The following is a 7,207-nucleotide window of genomic DNA, read 5'->3' on the forward strand; positions in this document are numbered from 1 at the left end:
TAAAATTTATTAAATAATTTATTATTATTTATTATTAAATTTTTTTTTAATTTCTAATATGGAAATAGAATATGGAATCGAACTTTGAGCTTCAATGAATTTAATATATTTATCTTTATTAAATTATTTAATAAATATAAAATAATTTTTTTTTACTTACTGCTTTGTTGTTGTCTGCTTGCTGCTAAAAGTTGCACTGGATTTGGTTGTAAATTATCGCCGGATTGTTGTAGTATTTCTTGATTATAGGCCAAGATATTGTCATTTCCCACATGTTGATTATTTGCGATTTCCGGCTCATAATTGTGCACATACGCACTACCCCAATGACCGTTGAAATCTTCCTCCTCCAGTGTTAGCAGATGGTCAAGCACTTGAACGCCACGTTCAAGTGGACCATGAAATTTGTTTATTAGCTCTGAGATACGCAGGTTGAGGCCGGTAATATCAGATTGTGAAACAGCCCAGTAAAACAGATGACGTCCCAAGTGACTGCTTATGTGATTGGCAAATGCTTCAATCATTTTCGATACACGTGCGCAGCAGTCACGACGACGATGCACATTATGCAAAAGCGCATAATTCAAATTTGTTAACTTTTACACAATTTAGTTACTTTCAATAATAGTTTTTTTTTCTCCACAAAACACTTGAGTGAATGAAGCACTTTAGTGTCACTCACAAACACTTTTTTTTTGTTTTCAATTATGTTCGAGTATTGCAAAACGCTATTATGCAAATTTACATAAGATTTTAATTTAAAATTAAGATGCTTTCTGCTTGATTTGTTCTTTTATTTATCAAAATTATTTGCTTATTCTGTTTACTGAAATTTAAGTATTTTAATTGCTATTAAATTAGTTTGAAATACAATTTTTGGTATGTGTTTTGTTGCATTTGTCTTGTCTATATCCTTCATTAAAACACCTCTTTCGATTCAGGCACGCCTAAATTTCAATTATTAAAAGCGGATTTGCTTAATAAACACAATTCAATTAGTTTACTTAGATATTTAATAATATCTGTATAATTCTCTAAAATTATTTGCTTTAACGCTCAAATGCTGATGCGATTGAATGAGAAAATCAGCAAACAAATGTACGATGTTTAATTAAAATTTTTACAATTGAAAGCTTCAAATTCTAAGGTTGAAAGACTCAGATAAATAAATAAATTTTATATTCTTTAAAGCAATAAGAAAAAAGTTAATGATATTACATAACAAATAAAATATACAGTTTTTTAAATATAATATATATTCATAAAAAAGTTAAGAATACATTCCTGACGTTTAAGACCTTAAGTATGCAATAAAAATTAATAATTGGGCAGTTAATTTAATTAATTTTTAAAAAGCTCATCTGTGTTGATAATAAATTTTAATTTTCTATAATTTTAAACACAAGGAATTTTTTTCGAAGTAATGTAAAATAAAATAAAAACAAATAATAAGTCAATAAGTCAATTTTTTTTGTCATTCGACAGATAATTTAGTGAAATTCACTATAAAAAAGATTTTGGGCTTACTTGAAGTAAGCCCAAAATCTTACTTGAAGAACAGTGCTATCAATTTTCATCAATTTTACATCTTTTTTTATTTAAAAAAATGAGACTAAGTAGTCCCTAAAAAAAAAACAGTTCAGTGTTGCTAGAGCACAAGATCTGATAATGTAGATTATGTTTCCATTAAACTTTTTCTTCAATATGACAATAATTGCTCTAGAAATATGCCATGTGGCGTAATCCTTTCAACCTCACTACACCTTCCACTCTCACACACTTTTGAAAACACGACATAATTCAACACAGTTTGATATCGAACGCCATTGAGATTATTAATAAAGAAGGATTTAGGTCATATGCCTATTACAAGATTGTATAGAGAACGTTGTACTCTATGAAAGTTTATTTTTCCATTACTTTTTTAATAATTGGACGTTTAATCTCACCAATTATATGTTAAATTTTAGTTTGAAAGACTTAATATGATGTCGAAGTGGTCTCATACATTAACGCAAACAAGTATCTCTGCAGAAAGTTTATAATTGGTGTGATATCATAGGATCTTGGTAGCAAGTCAATCTCTAGAAATTATATTGTTGTCACAATCTTATTTTAATATGCCAATAATTGTTTTAGGAATATAGCATGTTATATTGCTTTTTGGACCTAGACCCCATTTAGTTATTGATGCTGATGTTCGGAGTATATTTAAATAGCACTATGCTTTCCTTGCGGCCCTATACTCATTTAGGATAATAAGAAACTAGGAAGAGAAGAAAATACTTGTTTTTGGCAAGTTTTGTTTGACTGCATGAGCATTTACTGAGAATATGGAACTGGATCTTCTAGAGTTTAACTTCTAGAGTATTAGCACAATTGAAGTGTTATTTTTGGTTACTTTAAAATGCGATAATTTACAAGTATCGATAAACTATCGATAACTTTTTATATACTTCTCTAAAGAATCATTTTGGTTTAGAAATGTGAAGTGAAAAAATTGGAGTAGAATAAATGAAATAATTAACTAAAATAAAATGAAATGAAATGCTTATTTAAGAATCTTCTATATTTATCTATTAATAAAAAATATCTTTGCTATTTCAAGTAAGAGAAATCTTAAGTTAGCTTTATTATTCATTTTAGTTATTATGTATATCTTAATCCTATCAAACTCATTGGTAAACATAGTTTTTCCAGATTTATTAGAAACACTTTTCCCCTCGTAATTGCATACACGTTATATAAATGAAAATAAGTTTGTTATCGAATTGCATGAATACAATAGAAAGGTCATTACCGGACCCATTCACATTCGAAACTAGGTGAGTGCGTGCGTGTAGTTAACATTTAAATGAACCTCAAGAGAGAAGAAATATATTTCCCATGCTTGGGATTTGAATAGCTTCGGCTGTTGGCAACACAAGCCTTTCAAACTTACATTAAAATTAGGTGAACAAGTCATAAAATTCAAATTATGTAATTTTTATCTCACCGCAAAACTTTTACTTAATTTTTTCAGTTTTTTTTTTTTTTGATTTTCTGTTTATTACGAAATTTTGTAGTTTGGAAATTTGAAACCTAAAATGCTTAAAACTAAGAAGGGGGAAAAAACAAAAAGATATTTTTGCATTTGAGTCGTAATTGACCAACAAGTATCTGATGCGAGTGATGCCACCAACGCTCTTCTTGACCGACCATGTACCACGTTTTTCTGACAAGTACGAGTACGAGTATCTTTTTCTTGTATGCACTCGAATGCTGTATTTGAATTACTGCTGAGGTTATTACTTTTGTCTAATAAGTTTTTAAAACAGTACAGAAATAATAAAATTATTTTGCTCACTTTCACTTTGATTTCATATTAAATTAAAATTCAGGAAATTTTTTTGCCTAAGCCGAAGACGATGCGAATGCCTATGCAGCTGGCCAAGTCGAGCTTAAGTCAAGTTTATTTGATCTCTGAACTCTTTTAATCGCAAAATAATGAATGATGCAAAACGTTTTTAGTTAAAATTTTTTATTGTTATTCACATAAAAAATCAAATATTTAAATATTAAAATTATGGGTATTTAGGCTTGCGAAAATCAACTGTTGTAGACGATGGGATGGGTCATATTTATGTAATACTCAACTCTAATAGCAAATAGAAGATTTTTTTTGAAAAAGTTTTCATTTCGATTAAATCGCAATTTTTAATAAATTTTTAGACAAATTATTTAGTTTAGAGGTCCTATATCATAATGTAACATTATAATACTCAAGCACTGTTTGATATAGTATATAGGTAACTATGTAGATAATAAGATAAGATGTAGATAATAAGATTCTAAGCTCTTAGCGATACAAGTTAGAGATATAATTGATAGCGTTATAATCTTCACCATATGGGACGAGTTCACAAGCTGTCATTGGGGTTCCATTGACGTTTTGGATCACAGTGACATAGAAGAATTATGCAAAGACAAGAAGTGGGATATGTTAGAAAACTTTTTTTGCAGTTTCTTTACATTTTAACTAAAAATTGTCTGGGAGAAACGAGCGGGATTGGATTAAAGCATAACTACCAAAGGTTTGGATTTTCATTTATCCACTCTTGCTGAATGATATGTAGATGTAAGTAGGTAGATTGTAAGTAGATTGTAAATAGGTGGCTGGAGTAGGTAGACTGTAAGGAATCAATATCTTATACATATAATGCAGAGTTCTTAGCCACGCAAGTTAGAGACATTATTAACAAAGTAATAGCCTTTATCTTCCAATAGATTTACTGCTGTCTTTCTCTCCTAAGTGGAGCATAGGGTCTCCAACAGATGCGTCAATAACGTAACTTCAGATTCAACTTCAGATTTGTTGAGTGTTAACCAAGCCATACGAGTAAATATAAAAAAGTATTTAATTTAATATTAAAAGTTGCGTCAATAATTAATTAATTTCATGTAATTTCGACATCATTAAACCACTTTCATGACATTAAAATGTAATACTTTTTCAACTCTTTTTACTTCATCACAAGTTACCGTCACTGCTTTAGGTAGATTGAACATTAAGCTTCATGTTGTCGTTGATACTGATTTCTTTCTGGTGAATATTTTTATTTTTGGTATTATCAGATTAAAAAATTAAGCTCAAAGCCTTACAATCAACTAATTGTCCGTGGTTTTTTCGCAGTTTTTTGCTGGTAGTTGGAGTACACTTTTTGCATAGAAATTACCAGATTTTGACACTAAACTGATTTTATCAGAATTTTTTACCAGGACCGACTGGCATGACTTTGTGGAGATTTAAATTATATATGAACATTTTTACTCATCACTGTCAGTGTCTGTCATGCTTTCAAATTTTAATTCCGAAATAAATTATTATTAATTTTTTGACGAATTTTTATTGCCTCTTCATTTGATAATTAAAAGATAAATAAATTTGTTCATTATAATATTTATGATTTTTATTACAATTTTTATTTTTTTTTTGCAATTTTTCGTTGTCTGGTTTTGTGGTAAAATGAAATGGAACATGTAAGAGAGGCCTGCGAACTATGATATCTTCGAGATCGCCGATCTCGACAACAAAATCTATTGTTTTATTTTGCACCCAACGAACTTTTGATGTTGTCGGTTTTATTGTTAACTATTTTTATTATGCAATTAAATTAAAAGTCTTTTTGTTTGTTTAAAAAATTAATTGAATATGTTTTTAAAACGTTGAAAAAGAAGAAGAAGAAAAGTATGTCATCAGTAAGTGGAAGTGAATTTTCGTGCAGTTGAAAAAATATTTTTAAAATTATTATTTAATATTTTTTCTTGCTCATAACTTTTAAGAAAAAAAAATTAATTATCATATATTAAAAATAATATATGAATTTACTTTTTATAACAGTTATATAACAGTCTTATCGTTAGCTTCTTCAAACACCTGCTTAGACATAAGTTTATTTAGGCTATGTGTGATTTGTGCTTAATTAATACTAAACTGAGGGTGTAACTAAACTATGCAGATAAAGCATTAAAAAGTCGTTTTAAGCCAATTTTTATTTATTTATAAAACAAGGTTAATACTCCATAGTCTAAGCTAAGAAATTATAATGGATAAGTTATAACAGTTATATAACAGTTATGCGTTTTGGATGAAAATAAATACTCTTTATGAAATTATTTTAATTTGTCTTATTGTTAGCTTCTTTAAACATCTGCTTAGATATGAGTTTATTTATAGTCGATATTTGAGTTATGCTAAATTAATACTAAATTGAGGGTCTAACTAAATTGTGCCAATAAGGCAGTAAAAAGTCGTATTAAGCCAATTTTTATTTATTTATAAAACAAGTTTAATATTCCATAGTCTAAGCTAAGAAATTATAATGGATAAGTTTCTTATATTATTCATGACTTAAGTCACAATATTATGAAAATTCTAACCTTCTCAGGTGCATAAATCAGCATTTGAAAAGGAAAAATTAAGTTAACAATACTTTTGATTCGTTTAACATGAATGTTGTTTTCAATGAAGAAATCCATTATTAATTTTTGTAATCACTTTGTAAAATAAATAGATTTAAATTTATTGCATATTACATTGAAAGATTTTCATTTTAATTAAATAAAAATTGTATTGGTACAAATATTTTTCGGTTAAGATATATCAGATCTGTTCTAAATTTGTGAGCACTTTAAAATTCATGAAAAATACATATGTTCTGAATACAATTTTGATTGCAAGAAACCCCTATGCATAAATAAGATACATACAGTTATAGCTGTGTAGTTTCACAAATCTTTTCTTTTCATTAATTAGCAGTCCTTTTGCTTAGTTTAACAGATCTTTTGTTCTTACTGATGAAGAGTTTGTCAGACTGTCAAGTAGATATTTCCCTAAACAACTGATCTTTCTATTAGCCAAATCTAACCAGATACAGGAAAAGTATGTTATTGTTTCCTTTATCTTATTTTTTTGAAACGTTTACTATAAGTGTTGAACGGGAGGCACAAAGCTGGAGTCTAGTCCATGTATAAATATATTTCGTTATTTAATATGAATATATTTACAATTTTAAAGGCTTAACTTTAATCACTCTTAATGGTTACAAGAGAGTCTCACAGAGAGTATATAAAATAAAATCGGTACTCACGGAACGCAGGACTATAGGACAAAATAGATCTAGACAAATCCTAAATCCCCATTTTAAAGACTTAACGTTTCTTGCTCTTAATGAGTGGCAGACAATCTCTAAGAGAGTATATAAAATAAAATTGCTACTCATGGGACGTCGGACTATATGATAAAATGTATCCTAGACAAATTCTAAATCCGTCTATATATAGATTAAACGATATATGTGGGCAAGATCTTTTTTTCTAGGTTTGTTTAAAATAAAGCTTATCATTTAAACCATAAAATCTTTAAATTGTAAACGAATTTGTATAGAAAAATATTATTTTGTTTTGTTTTATACTTCAATTTTATTTGTTAAATTATTAGAAAATCAATTTTTTGAAATTTTGTTAAAAAAATTTTGAAATTTTGAAAGTAACCGGAAATAAAAAAAATTTTTTCTTGGTGCTTCTTTCACGTATATATTCTGCATTTTACAATATTTAAGCTTCTAAAAAATGTGTGCACTACAGGTAATATTAAAATTATTCAAAAGTTACTAAAATATATTTAATCGTATAAATTTTTTTGGTATTAGAATGATTATGATGCTTT

This window comes from Teleopsis dalmanni, chromosome 2 (genome assembly GCF_002237135.1).
Source record: "Teleopsis dalmanni isolate 2A chromosome 2, ASM223713v2, whole genome shotgun sequence".
Classification (NCBI taxonomy): Eukaryota; Metazoa; Arthropoda; class Insecta; order Diptera; family Diopsidae; genus Teleopsis; species Teleopsis dalmanni.